Below are 16,142 nucleotides of genomic sequence, written 5' to 3'. Positions count from 1 at the left end.
TATTTATATATATATATAATAAATCATGGAAAGAGAAATCACCAATGCTACAGCACAAAAAAAAAAAAAAAAAAAAGAGAGAGAGACAGAAGGAGAAAAGGAGGACTGTTTTCCTAAATTAGTGATTAATATAGACCAGCACTTGAATGAGGCCTTAACCCTACTCATCCGCACAATCACATAGGTCAAACAGCATAGCCACACACAATCAACCATAGAGAATAATCCATGGACAGGCAGTCATGTCGTCAATAAGCATAAGTCGTCATTTACCGAACAATAGAAAAAATAATATAGACAAATAATTCAGAGGCAACACCCAACATAAGGGCTCATCAGGAGAATTATATATATATATATATATATATATATATATATATATATATATATATATATATATATATATATATATATATATATATATATATATATATATATATATATATATATATATATATATATATATATATATATATACTAGCTGTTGGGGTGGCGGGGCCCCAACACCTAGTTGGTGGGGGCGCTTCGCGCCCCCTCAAGCTCCCCCGCGCGCGTAAGTCGTTACGCGCCATATTAGTTACGCGCCATTGTAGTTGTGTCCCTATGTCCCACCTGTGAATATATATATATATATATATATATATATATATATATATATATATATATATATATGTTTTTAACTACGTAAAACTAGCGAATATACAACATTCTTTGCTGTCCCATCGTCTGTGCATATAAATAGATTGTCAGGTTTACCGACTCTTGAACATGCAACACATAATGGACCATGGGAAAACAATCCGTATTCAGATCTATACCTCATGATTCTATTGATTGCCCTTGAGCTTTGTTGATGGTGATTGCTAATCGACCATTTCCTTTGTTGCTGTCGTCATTTATATACCCCCCTGTGCCCCCAGGCGTCCCCGTTGTAGTTGTGTCCCTGTGTCCGGGTCGTCATTTATATTCCCTGTGTCCCCGTCGTCATTTGTGTCCCGGTGTCCCAGTCTGTGATTTTTATTTGAGTGTCACGGGCGTCATTTATATTCGTCAGGATATTGTAGGGCATCGTAGCATCGATGAGTTTAAGCAATTCTTGTCAACTGATTGTTTCGCCTATAAAGAATATTATCTCGAGGTAAGAACTGATCACCGACCACAACGATTGCCACTTCGTTGATAGTTGCGTATCAGGAGGCATCAATTCGATTGCTGTTTTTAAGCAGAGGCACTAAATTATTATTTTTGTGGAAAAGATGATATATATAAATATATATATATATATATATATATATTCTTTTTAGTTTTTTTGTAGTTTTTACCTTTTTTAGTTTTTTTTCTTCTTTTGTATTAATGCTAAAGCCAAGGTTCATACCTGGAGCCTCTCGGACCTAGAACCTGAAACATAACGCTTTACCAACTCAGCTACTTCGGCGTGAATAAATTCGTTTTGAGCAGCTTCCTCGGGTTTTGCCATTGTAGGTTCTTGAGTCATTTTACAATTAGAAATTTCTCTTTCAACGGTCTTCTTACAATTAAAAATTTGTCTTTGAACGATATTCTTAAATACCTGTGTCCTGGTCGTCATTTATATTGCCTGTGTCCCGGTCGTCATTTGTGTCCCGGTATCCCAGTCTGTAATTTCTCCTTGAGTGTCCGGTCGTTATTTATATTCCCTCTGTCCCGGTCGTCATTTGTGTCCCGGTCTGTAATTTCTCTTTGAGTGTTTTTTTTTCTTTTTAGTATTTTTTAGTTTTTTACATTTTTTTCTTTTTTCATTTTTCTTTTTCTGCTTTATTTTTCAGCTTCACTATGAAATACATATCGCCGAACCTTTGTTTTTTTAACTAAAATCTGGTAGGCATTGATGACCTTATCCAAGTCAAGATCCCAAACCCAATCATCATCGCTATCATTTTCAGTTTTGATATGTTTTGACTCTCGCTGTCCAGGTGGATCTTCATCTAACTGCGCGGTTTTGCGTTCTTTAGCCTCAAGCCTGTTTCCTTGCTGTTCTTTTGATTCCTCGGCACGCTATATATATATATATATATATATATATATATATATATATATATATATATATATATATATATATATATATATATATATATATATATATATATATGTTTTTAACTACGTAAAACTTGCAAATATACAACATTCTTTGCTGTCCCCTTGTCTCTGCATATAAATAGAATGTCAGGTTTAACGACTCTTGAACATGCAACATATAATGGTCCATAGGAAAACAATCCGTATTCAGATCTATACCTCATGATTCTAATGATTGCCCTTGAGCTTTGTTGATGGTGATTGCTAATCGACGATTCCCTGTGTCGCCATCGTCATTTATATATCCCCCTGAGCCCCCCGGCGTCCCTGTTGTAGTTGTGTCCCTGTGTCCCGGTCGTCATGTCCCGGTGTCCCGATCGTCATTTGTGTCCCGGTCTGTATATACATTCGCTTTTGAATTGGTCTTTTTTTAGGTTTTAGTTTTTTACCTTTTTTTTAGTTTTTTTTTCTTTTTTTTAAGTTTTGTTTTTCTCCTTTATTTTCCTTTTTTTCCGTTTTCATTTTATTTTCTTTTTTAGTTTTTTTTTAGCTTTTTTAGTTTTTTATTAGATTTTAGTTTTTCTTTCTTTTTAGTTTTTTTGTAGTTTTTACCTTTTTCTTAGTTTTTAATTTTTTTTACTGATGTCCTGGTCGTCATTTATACTCCCTGTGTCCCGGTCGTCATTTGTGTCCCGGTGCTTTGTTGATGGTGATTGCTAATCGAACATTCCTTGTGTCCCGGTCGTCATTTATATTCCCTATGTGCCGGTGTCCCGGTCGTCATTTGTGTCCCGATGTCCCGGTCTGTAATTTCGTCAGTTGAAAACATGACGTCAGTCGACACAGAAAAATGACGTCACCTGATCCACAGACAGACAACTTATTTATATATATATAGATATATATATATATATATATATATATATATATATATATATATATATATATATATATATATATATATATATATATATATATATATATATATATATATACATATATATATATACATATATATATATATATATATATATATATATATATATATATATATATATACATATATATATATATATATATATATATATATATATATATATATATATATCCTCTATATATATAAAAATAAGTTGTCTGTCTGTCTGTGGATCTGTGGATCAGGTGACGTCATGCTGACGTCATGAAATTAGTTGTCAGGTGACGTCAGGTTTCTGTGTCAGCTGACGTCATGAAATTAGTTGCCGTCATTTTTGCTTTGAAGGTGACGTCATTCAAGTTATATAAGACATATGTTCGCGTAGAAATCTATTAGTGTTTAAGTTTACAATGACTGATGAAGATGCTCAAAGAGTCTATGCCAAAAAACTTGCTGCTGATAGAGAAAGTCAGAAAAGAAATTGTGCCGAGGAACTACCAGAGAAACGCGAAAGCAGACTTGCTGCTAAAAGAGAAAGTGAAAAAAGAAGGCGTGCCGAGGAATCAAAAGACCAGCAGGGAAACAGGCTTGAGGCTGATAGAGAAAGAAAGAACAGAAAGCATGCCGAGGAACTACCAGAGCAACGCGGAAGCAGACTTGCTGCTAAAAGAGAATGTTAAAAAAGAAGGCGTGCCGAGGAATTACAAGAACAGCAAGAAATCAGGCTTGCTGCTGATAGAGAAAGTAAGAAAAGAAAGCGTGCCGAGGAATCACAAGAACAGCAGGAAATCAGGCTTGCCGCTGATAGAGAAAGTAAGAAAAGAAAGCGTGCCGAGGAATCAGAGCAACCTGAAAGTTATCGCCTGGCATTCAGGTACAACCCAGTCGATGATTATAGCTTGAGTAGATGTGTTCAAATCGGGACAATGTCTAAAATTTGTCCCTATTGCAAGGCCTTGAAATTCAATGGTGAAACAATGGGAATGTGTTGCGCCTCAGGAAAAGTTAAACTTCCTCTATTGGCTGCACCACCAGAGCCATTGAAGACTTTCCTTACTGGAGCTACGTCAGAATCTAAGCGTTTTTTGTCAAAAATCAGACAATACAACTCATGTTTCCAAATGACGTCGTTTGGAGCCCAAATCGAAAATCCAGATCAATTTATGTCTACTTTCAAAGTAAAAGGGCAAATTTATCATAAAGCAGGGTCCCTTCTACCATTCTCAGGCGAGAATCATAAATTTTTACAATTGTACTTCATCAGTGATAGAAATTCTGAATTGAATGCACGTTAAACATTTTCAGATCAATTGCTGGCAATGGGAAACGGAAAGCTCCCAGTAGACTCAATTTCAGGACGTATACAACTACCTGCTGATTTCTGTAATTTAGTGACGTCCAAAAATGAATTGATTGAAAAAGTATTTCCGAATATTCTAAAAAATTATAAAAATAATAAATGGCTAAGTGAAAGAGCGATTCTCGCACCCAAAAATATAGACGTCCACGAAATCAACAATATTGTTTTGACCAAGATTCAAGACCAGGCAGTCCTTTACAAGTCAGTCGACACAGTTTTGGAACCAAATGAAGCGACTACACGTGCTACAACTAAAAATAGCCGTACCAATAATACTTTTAAGAAATATAAACCCACCAAAGCTTTGCAATGGCACTCGACTTGCCGTAAAAAAAAAACAATGGAAAACCTAATAGAGGCCACAATCCTGACAGGGCCTTTTGAAGGTGAGGCTGTTCTTATTCCTCGCATTCCCATGATTCCAACGGATCTGCCTTTTCAATTTAAAAGATTGCAATTCCCAATTCGATTAGCATTTGCAATCACCATTGACAAAGCTCAAGGTCAATCATTAGAAAAATGTGGTATTTATCTTAATACTGATTGTTTTTCCCATGGACAATTGTATGTTGCATGTTCGAGGGTCGGTAAACCTGACAATCTATTTATATGCAGCGAGAATTGGACAGCGAAGAATGTTGTATATTCGCAAGTTTTACGCAGTTAATTTGTATTTCGGAACCAAATGAAGCGGTTAATTATCCATCTGAATTTTTAAATTCCATAGATCCTTCAGGGTTTCCACCACACGTGCTACAACTAAAAATAGGCGTACCAATAATACTTTTAAGAAATATCAACCCACCAAAGCTTTGCAATGGCACGCGACTTGCCGTAAAAAAACAATGGAAAACCTAATAGAGGCCACAATCTTGACAGGGCCTTATGAGGGTGAGGCTGTTCTTATTCCTCGCATTCCCATGATTCCAACGGATCTGCTTTTTCAATTTAAAAGATTGCAATTCTCAATTCAATTAGCATTTGCAACCACCATCAACAAAGCTCAAGGGCAATCACTAGAAAAATGCGGTATAGATCTTAATACAGATTGCTTTACCAATGTACAATTGTATGTTGCATCTTTGAGGGTTGGTAAACCTGACAATCTATTTATACGCACAGACAATGGGACAGCGAAGACTGTTGTATATTCACAAGTTTTACGTAGTTAATTTGTATTGTATCTATCTATCTATCTATCTATATAAAAACGAGTTGTGTGTATGCATGTTTGTTTGTTTGTAAAAAGAGCGTTTGCATATGACGTCATTATTAGTACATACGGCTTTGTATATGGACAGACAATGGGAAAGCCAAGAATGTTGTATCTTCGCAATTTTTACGTAGTTTGAAACACATATATAAATCTATCTATATTCACAGGTGGGACACAGGGACACAACTACAATGGCGCGTAACTAATAAGGCGCGTAACGACTTACGCTTGCGGGGGGGCTTGGGGGGCGCGAAGCGCCCCACCAACTAGCCCCAACAGCTAGTATATATATATATATATATATATACTAGCTGTTGGGGTGGCGCTTCGCGCCACCCCAACACCTAGTTGGTGGGGGCGCTTCGCGCCCCCCCCAAGCCCCCCCGCGCGCGTAAGTCGTTACGCGCCATAATAGTTACGCGCCATTGTAGTTGTGTCCCTATGTCCCACCTGTGAATATAGATATATATATATATATATATGGTTTTAACTACGTAAAACTTGCGAATATACAACATTCTTTGCTGTCCCATTGTCTTTGCATATAAATAGATTGTCAGGTTTACCGACTCTTGAACATGCAACATATAATGGTCCATGGGAAAACAATCTGTATTCAGATCTATACCTCATGATTCTAATGATTGCCCTTGAGCTTTGTTGATGGTGATTGCTAATCGACCATTCCCTGTCCCGGTGTCCCGGTCGTCATTTACATCCCCCTGTTTCCCCCGGTGTCCCCGTTGTAGTTGTGTCCCTGTGTCCCGGTCGTCATTTATATTCCCTGTGTCCCGGGTCCCGGTCATCATTTGTATCCCGGTGTCCCGGTCTGTATATACATTCGTTTTTTAGTTTTGTTTTTCTCCTTTATTTTTTTCCTTTTTTTTTCTTTTTTAGCTTATTTAGATTTTTAGATTTTTTAGTTTTTTTTATTAGTTTTTAGTTTTTATTTCTTTTTAGTTTTTTTGTCCCGGTCGTCATTTATATCCCCCTGTTTCCCCCGGTGTCCCCGTTGTAGTTGTGTCCCTGTGTCCCGGTCGTTATTTATATTCCCTGTGTCCCGGTCGTCATTTGTATCCCGGTGTACCGGTCTGTATATACATTCGTTTTTTAGTTTTGTTTTTCTCCTTTATTTTTTTCCTTTTTTTTTCTTTTTTAGTTTATTTAGATTTTTAGATTTTTTAGTTTTTTTATTAGTTTTTAGTTTTTTTTTCTTTTTAGTTTTTTTGTAGTTTTTACCTTCTTTTTAGTTTTGTTAATTTTTTTTTTTACTTGTGTCCTGGTCGTCATTTATACTCCCTGTGTCCCGGTGCTTTGTTGATTGCTAATCGAACATTCCTTTTGTCCTGGTCGCTTTCTCTTTGAGTGTCGTCATTTATTTTTTTCTTTTTTAGTTCTTTTAGTTTTTACCTTTTTTAGTTTTTTTTTTAGTTTTTAGTTTTTTTAGTTTTTTACCTTTTTTTAGTTTTTTTAGTTTTTTTAGTTTTTTAGCTTTTTTATTTTTTTTATTAGTTTTTAGTTTTTTTGTAGTTTTTGCCTTTTTTTTAGTTTTTTTAGTTTTTTAGCTATTTTATTAGTTTTTAGTTTTTTTTGTAGTTTTTGCCTTTTTTTAGTTTTTTTAGTTTTTTAGCTTTTTATTTTTTTTATTAGTTTTTAGTTTTTTTTGTAGTTTTTGCCTTTTTTTAGTTTTTTCAGTTTTGACGTCACCTGATCCAGTTTTTTCAGGTGACGTCACCTGATCCACGATCCACAGATCCACAGACAACTTATTTTTATATATATAGATAGTTTTTTTTTTTTTACTTATGTCCTGGTCGTCATTTATACTCCCTGTGTCCCGGTGCTTTGTTGATTGCTAATCGAACATTCCTTTTGTCCTGGTCGCTTTCTCTTTGAGTGTCGTCATTTATTAGTTTTTTCCTTTTTTTTTTAGTTTTTTATTGGTTTTTACCTTTATTTTAGCTTATTTTTCAGTTTTTTCCTTTTTTTTTAGTTTTTTTTTATTTTTTATTTTTTTTTAGTTTTTTACCTTTTTTTAGTTTTTTTAGTTTTTTTAGTTTTTTAGCTTTTTTACTTTTTTATTAGTTTTTAGTTTTTTTTTGTAGTTTTTGCCTTTTTTTAGTTTTTTCAGTTTTTTTTTTAGTTTTTTATTGGTTTTTACCTTTATAGTTTTTTTAGTTTTTTAGCTTTTTTATTTTTTTTATTAGTTTTTAGTTTTTTTTTGTAGTTTTTGCCTTTTTTTAGTTTTTTCAGTTTTGACGTCACCTAATCCAGTTTTTTCAGGTGACGTCACCTGACACATCCATCCACACATCCACAGACAGACAGACAACTTATTTTTATATATATAGATATATATATATATATATATATATATATATATATATATAAATGCATATATGAAAATGGAACACAAAAATAGATATATTTGCATATAATTTAATGATTTATATAAAGTATAATTAACTAATATTATTAAATATTTAATTATAATAATTTTATTTCAGAGACTGACGGAAGCTGAAAGAAGGGCAGCTGAGGAATTGAAATGTTTGCGTGAGGAGATCTCGCGCGTGACCCAAGAGAACGTATGTTGCACAATATTATGTTTTTTAAACATTTGAAGCGTTGGAAACTCAACAATCTTATTTATGCTATGCATGACATCACATGAGAAAATTCTTATACGATTATATAAGTAATGCTTACATGATGTCCTAGCATAATATATGTCGTCATTTGCAAAAACTAAAATTAAGCCTCTTAACAAATTTTCTCAGACTCATGACCGATCTAGATCGTTCATACGAGAATATCCCAAGATACCGATTTTACCGGAAATCGGTAAAATTTTTAAATTTTAAAATTTTAATTTTTTTTTAAAATTTTACGGTTTTTGAAAACATACATACATAGACAATTATTGCTCATGAAGATAATATATACATATATTTATATAAATATATATATATACATATATATATATATATATATATATATATATATATATATATATATATATATATATATATATATATATATATATATATATATATATATATATATATATATATATATATATATATATATATATATATTTATATTTATATATATATATATATATATATATATATATATATATATATATATATATATATATATATATATATATATATATATATATATACATTTATATATGAATATATGTATATATATATATATATATATATATATAGCCTACGTATATATACATAAGAAATACTGTTTTAAATACTGTTTTTAAGGCCAAATTAGGCTGCCCCCCCCCCCCTAAGATTTTCCTGGCACCCTCATTCACATTCCGTTCTATTTTCCTTTTTTTACTCTTTTTTTAAGTACACTTGTCAATTTGATCAATTATTTGTAGGTGATTTACCCAATTAACAACAAGAAGTAAAGCTTTCCTATGAATGTAAAGAGCAAAACTAAAACTTAAAACGAACAACAATTATTTATCTTCAGCCGGCTCAGTATATATCTGCAAAATTGGCATAAAAATCTTTCATTGCTGAAAAGATTTTTCTATGGACATGGAATTTTCCCTTATTTCACGAAAATGGAAACACCTGTTGAAGATAAAAAGGGTATCTTCGACACGTTTCATAAACGTGGTAATACAGTTATAGCTGTTTGTCCACTCACAGTGAAACATTGAAAAGTAACCTTGTAGCTAAAAGTTCAAAATGGATAAAAATAAAAAATCTGAACACGAGCATAGAATGGATAAGAGACAAAGGCTGATGGCTGAATCTGCAAGGGGATCGAATTTTATTTCTAGATATTTTGGTTAAATATTCGAAAATGCCTGGAAATTGAAAGGTAAGTTTTGACTAATAATAAACCCCCTCCACCTGTAAAAAATGTTTAATTTTAGTTTTGTGACTAATTAAATAGCAAATGGCCCGATAGGGCTTTCGTGAGAATAAATCTATCTATCTATTTATTTCAACTATATAGCTAATTTGGTTGAAATTAGATGAATGGAAGAATTAAAAGAAATTTCGGCCAGGATCAGATACATGGTGTCGGAGGGGGCAACCTCCTCCTACCACACTTCTGGCATACTTGTTCCGTTCTGTTTCTTTTTTTAATCTTAAAATAGACTTTTTAATATGGCGCCCGCCTCAAGTCACATTAGCACCCTTGGTTAAGAAGCCCTCTTACCCAAGATTTTGCTTTCTATCTGTTAGAGGTTCGGACAAAAATATGCTTGCAAGATCAGTTTACGAATCATTTTGTCATAAACTGTTAAGATAAGCCTCGTTTTCACTAAAAATTAATCATTTAATTGAAAGTTGCTTACTACATCATCTTCAGAATGTGTTTTCTTTTTTCCTTTTTTTTGGCAGATTTGCTTTATTCTCTTTCTTGTGAGCCCGTCAATTTAGGGTATGGTGTCTGGGCTTCAATGATGGGGACATGACGAGGCAACTTAAAACATTAATTTGTGTTAAGGAGTAATTTTTTGAACTGCCCCTGTCCAATCCAACTAAAAATAAATTCTTAATTTTAGTTTTGTGACTAATCAAATAGCAAATGGCCCAATAGGGCTTTCGGGTGATAAATCTTTCTATCTATTTATTTTAAATACATAGCTAATTTTATTGAAATTAAATTAATGAAAGAGTTAAATCAATTTAGACAAGGAACAGATCCATGGGGTCGGGAGTAACCCTTCCCCCAAGGTATTTCTGGCACCCTTATTATATTCTTTGTTTTTCTTTTTTAATTTTTTTTATAAACTTTTTAATTTGGTACCCACCTCGAGTCACATTGGCACACTTGGTCCAGTGGCCCCCTTACCGAGAATTTTGCTTTTGATTTGCTAGGAATTCAGACATGAAACTGCTCACACGATCAGTTTACGAATGATTTCGTCACAAAATTACACGGTAAACTTCGTTCTTTTATTCTCTTTCTTCAGATTTTTTCATTCTATTTCTTAAGAGCCCATCGATTTAGGGTACAGGGAGTCATTAATAGGGGTATGATAAGGATGGGTCGCAGGAGGGGAGACGCATTATAAAGGGGTTTCGGGATATCTTTTAGACTTTTGAGTTCGCAAAGTGGTATTTGGGAGAGCTAATTCACCTGCCCTATCTTATTGAGTGCTTAACTGTAGTAAGATGAAGGGTAGAATACTATCTTCCTAGGACGAAGTCCTATTGGAATGTCGTTTATGTTATCCGAGCACAATGTGGAAGTTAGAAACTACGTAGATTGATAAGGTTGACGTAAGCTGGCTGATTCACATGTATCAATTATCTCAAGCTCTATCGTCCCTGCAAAACAACTTGGAAGACCATTGAATTTTTTTTTTTATTTCCCTTTTCTCCATCCCTTTCGTCATTGACTACCCCGATGTAACTCCCATTTTTTGTTTATTATTACGCCGGAATTATGGGGGATAAATAGACAATGACCATATCAATGTCTATCTCTTCGTATATTATTTCGTCTGTCATAGCAACAGTTTTTTGATAGAAGCATATTTCTTGGGACCCATCTGCAAAACAGAAGTGATCGCTTACTAAAAGCATGTGGAAAGTATTAGGTCTACGAAACACCCAAATGTCCTGGTTGGGAACACTTTTGGTTAATTGATACTGCATTCTTCTTTTTGTAGATGTTTTGGTGCAATTGTTTCATAGATTCGAAGAGTAGAGATAATAGAACAACAAAACGCTAAAACAAGAGGTTTCAATCTCTTGTCTTTCCTGATATTCCATTAGAAATAGATGGCTTTCAAAAACTTTCTTTTTCCATATTAAAAAAAAAATCCAGAGAGCCAAACTAAACCAAATTCAAGTAAAAAAAAATGAGAACTACTTATGACAATATATTCACACTAATATGTTATATTTTTCTCTTTTGAAAAAAACAGCGTTGAGAATGGGGGACAGGACCCCTTCCACGTTTTGGTTCTGGTTCCAATTGAATAATCCTTGAAAAAAGGAGCCTTTGAAACAAGTCAAAACCAAATTCTCCCTAGCTTGTCGTGGAACGTCTTCAAAACATTTTTTAGCTGCCAAAGCAACAAGGAAGGACCCCCACATTTCAAGTGCTGCTCAGATATCACGCAGCAACCAGGCATACGGTTGGTTTTCAGTCTCTTTATAGAGAATGTTGGAATGTCGCAGCAGATTAAAGGGCTGCTTCACAATTATCTACCTCTTGTAAAAACAGTTGTATTTCCGCTCTTAGAAATTAGAGGTTTCCCCATTAATTGATTTTTTGTATCCAAATCTAAAGAATAAAAATTAATCTGGTCTGCTCATTCAGAAAGTCTCAAAGAAGCCTTAGTAATTTATTCATCAACGAATCTGCTCGCTTCTTTTGTTAATGTACATTTTACTGCTATAAAAAAATATTATTGGCTTTCAAAGAGGTTTCTTTGTGATTTTACATCAGCACCAACCAGATTCACACAAACGAACTGACGAAAGCGTTATCTACACCCCCCTCCTATCATTAATCTCGAATTGTATTGGTTCTCTTGGTCCAGTTCCCCCCCCCCCAAGATTTTCCCCTTGATCCGCCCCTGCTGAAGAAAACACAGAAAGCGAATATTTTGAGAGAACAACCGTTTCTTCTTCTCAGCGAACAAAATAATATGATCAAGGAAAAAGCAAAAACCGAACGTGGAAAGTACAACAAAACCAATGAAAAAAAAAATTAAATAAAATTCAATAAAAGTCAAAAAATTAAAATAACTAAAATCAAATAATTAACGAAAATAAAGAAAGTTGCTCACCAATTTCAGTGATTTGCACAAAATCCAAACAAATATGAACTGCCATTCCCGGATACTAACGAACAACTAAGAAATAAAAGAAAAAATTCATTGGCTCAAAAACAAAGCAGCAATCGAGTATATTAAGGAACTAGGTCACCTGATTTCTTAGGCCAGTTTTGATAGGCCACTTGATTTCTGATTTTAAACATTGCATTTCTTACGGATACCCTTTAAGACCTAAGGGGTTGATGATCTTTTTGATTATGTGATTGGGGAAGTGGTTTAACATTTATTTTAGGAATTACAAAAGTATCGATCTCTTTTGAAAAAACCGAAATACGACTCATTTATTTTTAAATCACCTGAATCTCTCTTCAAAGCTAGACCTAAATGTTGATATTTATAAATTTCAACAGCTTCTTTGTAGTGCTGAACAATAACATTGTCATACAAAATTGGGCCAGCTGGTGAAATAAAACAGTATGGTTTAGATTAATAAATATGTGCTCTGAGAGGGCAGAGTCAAAATTGTCTGTTTTTTCCGCTTTTTAAGGGTGCTATTAATTGAGGTAGAGTGCTGAGTTCATATACCCGTAATTCTTTGATCAGTTCTTCCGATGTATCAAAGACCACAAGAGGAAGGAATTCTGTAGACACGGAGTTTTAACCTATCAGGATAGGGTCTTTACCTTGGTAGATTTGGAAACTGATATTTTTCTAGGTCTATAGTAAGTGAAAATATCAATTTTCCTTAATTCTTGGAAATTCGGTCTGAAACCCCTTTATCATACGGGAGAACAAGATAAACTTAATTTTCCCTTTGATTTGCGTGTCACTATCAGATAATGTTTTAATACGCTTTGCAATTACAGAATCTATTAAAATAAATCGACTACTATTCCCAAATAAAATATCTCTAAGGTGGTCAAGCTCTGAATCTAGGAATGTGGAGAACAAACTTGCAATGCTCTGTCAAAAAGAGATCTGACTACTACTCTTTTCATAGCAGGAGAATGATTAGAAGAATAATTTAAGTAACGATCACAGTGTGTTGGTTTCCTATAGACCCCAAACTTGAAGCAAGTATCATTTCGGTGAACCAGAACCATCCAAGAAAGGAATACGCCTTTCTACCTCTAATTCCCTAGTAAATTTAAAGTTTTGGATCCAAGGAGTTAAGCAAGTGAAAGAAAGACTCCAGGGATTCGTCACCGTGCTCCCACAAATATAAAATGTTATCTTTAAAATGAACCCAAAGTTTCGGTTTACAAAAAACTTCAGGGTTTTCTATGAAGATATCAGACTCAGTTGGTGAAAAGGGGGCACTTATTGAAAGCCCACATTTCTTTCTATAAAAAATGCCTCTATAATGGAAGTAAAAAGAATTTCTGTTGCAAAGGTCTGTAAGTGGAAGAGGAGTTTCATTCGAAAGTGTAGATTTTTCTAATATAGATCGGTTAGAACTGAGTTTATGCTCCAAAATTCTATCGGCTTTCTGAGGATCACAAATGGTATACATTGAATCCGCATCAAAACTGACCATTCTTGTATTTGATTTAACCAAAACTTGTTTGAACTTGGAAACGAATTTTGCGAAATTTTTAATATAGGATTTTTGAGCCTAAATTAGTTGGCAAAATACAACTGATAGGAATTTCCCTGTATTTGCTGTAAGATAATTAAATGAGGAATCAATTAAACAATTAATTAATTAATTGTTTAATTAATTAAACAATTAATTAATTGTTTAATTAATTAAACAATTAAGTGGGTCGAAGTGGATTACTGAGATTATTAATTTTAGGACCAACATAAAAACGAGGACCCCACACTTGGTAAAATCTTTTTTACAATTGATCTGTGATTTTACCTTTTCCTTTTAGATAAGAAAGCTCTTTTCGGACTTCTTTTTTTGTGTGAATTCGGTAGCCAATTAGTCCATATGTATTAGAATCATTTAAAATTTCTCACACTTTTTTGTCGTAATCATCTCTAATATAGGATATTTGAGCCAAAATAATTTCACCCATTAAAAATTCTGCTGATTTCGTTTCCAAGTTAAAGCAAGTTTCGGTTCTATATCGGAGTCTGATATCTTCAAACTATATATGTACATAAATATAGATATATTCACATATAATATAATGAAATATATGAAGTATAATTAATTGAAAATATGATTAAATATTTATTATATATATACATATTATATATACTTTAATAACTGTTTTATTTCAGAGACGGGTGGAAGCCGAAAGAAGGGCAGCTGAGGAATTGAAATGGTTGCGTGAAGAGATCTCACGTGTGACCCAAGAGAACGTGAAAATAAAGGAGGAGTGTAGTAAACTGAAGAGATCAGCTGCTATTGGTGAAAGCAATGTGGATAAATTTGCTCGAATTCATGCACAGTCTTTTTTCCAGCCTATGACTTATACCCGGCTAATTATTTTTGTTTTAAGTGGACTTTGGTTCGGATACATTGTTGGCAAAGTTTGTTAAAATCTTGGCTTACGCTGTTTCTTTTTATAGCCTTTTCCCCTTCTCTGTTCATTTTATGTTTTCTATTGATAATAATAGGAAACTGTCGAGAGGAAATCGCCTCTGATATATAAAAACAAAAAACTATCTCAACGCTACATAAAATTTAGATAATATATTATCTGTTTTTATCTTTTATTTTCTCTTAAAATTGGGCTGAAGGCACAAGAACGACTAGGTGAATAAAGGCAACAGGTTTGTGTTGCATTGCAACAGGCTAGTGTTGCATTGCAACAGGTCAATGTTACATAATGTGTACGTATACATTAGTGTACTTGCTTTTAAAACTACATCAATTTCTGTATTCTAGGCTAGTTGGAACTTTCTTATGATAAATAACAGCTAGTTTCATACCAAAATAATGCTGTTTAAAAAAAATCTAGGCTGGTTCTATATAAATTTAAGATCTTTAATTGGAATCCAAATAAAAGTATTACATCAAACTTGCTTTATTTTTTCTAGTTCCAATGGGTAACGCTGAATTGTCAGTGACACTAATAACTTTAAACTTCGATTAAAGTGTACAGGTTCAATGTTTCGTGTCTGAACAGTTTCTTATTCTACCTGATGGGTATGTTAATTAAGGGGAATCATTTCTTTTTTCAAGAAGCTAATGCAGTACCAACTGTTAACTAAGTGTTTTTTTCTATTAGAGTAATTGTTTTTTTTCTGCCATCTTATTGTTAATTCGTCTTTTTTGGTAACTACTTTTTGTTAGCTTGTAGAAACATAAATGTTGACTAACAATTACTACTTTTGGGTTGGAAATTTGAGAAGATGCAAGTTTGAAAGAAAATTTAGCATAGCCTACTATACTAGCCTATGTTTGGTGGCATTTATAAGACACCCATCAAATAGTTTGTTTACTTAAAGAAGTATTAGCAGTTATGGATTCTCTATCAATATTTATTGCATGGAAACGAGTCATTCTGATCAGCTTTTGAATATTATTGGAAATGTTCAGTATGTTTCCTAGAAAAAACGATTTGATTAGTTCCTTTCTTTGTTAATGATGTTTGTTGTTTCCAAGTTCTTGCAAGCTCACAGAAACACAATTTTTAATTAAAATAATCGGCTTAAGATTTTTTTATTACAGCCGATAAGCCCCTCAATTTTAAACAATTACATCCCTTTTTTTACATAATTATCAATGTTAATTACCAACAATTGTCAAGAATAATTACCAATGTTTTTGTGCATGAAGGGATTGAATTCAAAATAGACTTGGGAATTTATCTCATTAAATTATATATAATTCAGCTCCCCCTTATGAGTTTTCTAA

At 33.2% G+C, this 16,142-nt stretch overlaps 1 long non-coding RNA gene across 1 annotated transcript; it reads left to right on the top strand.

The window, feature by feature from the left end:
* The first annotated feature begins 8,020 nt into the window (after nucleotides 1-8,020).
* On the top strand, nucleotides 8,021-15,607 carry LOC136038594 (uncharacterized). Its single transcript, XR_010620253.1, has 2 exons — nucleotides 8,021-8,135; nucleotides 14,561-15,607. It is a non-coding gene; the product is annotated as an uncharacterized LOC136038594 (long non-coding RNA).
* The last annotated feature ends 535 nt before the right edge of the window (nucleotides 15,608-16,142 follow it).

The sequence above is a fragment of the Artemia franciscana genome, chromosome 18, assembly GCF_032884065.1.
Source record: "Artemia franciscana chromosome 18, ASM3288406v1, whole genome shotgun sequence".
NCBI lineage: Eukaryota > Metazoa > Arthropoda > Branchiopoda > Anostraca > Artemiidae > Artemia > Artemia franciscana.
The sequence above is the reverse complement of the archived record's forward strand: the minus strand, read 5'-3'. Positions and strand labels throughout refer to the sequence as shown.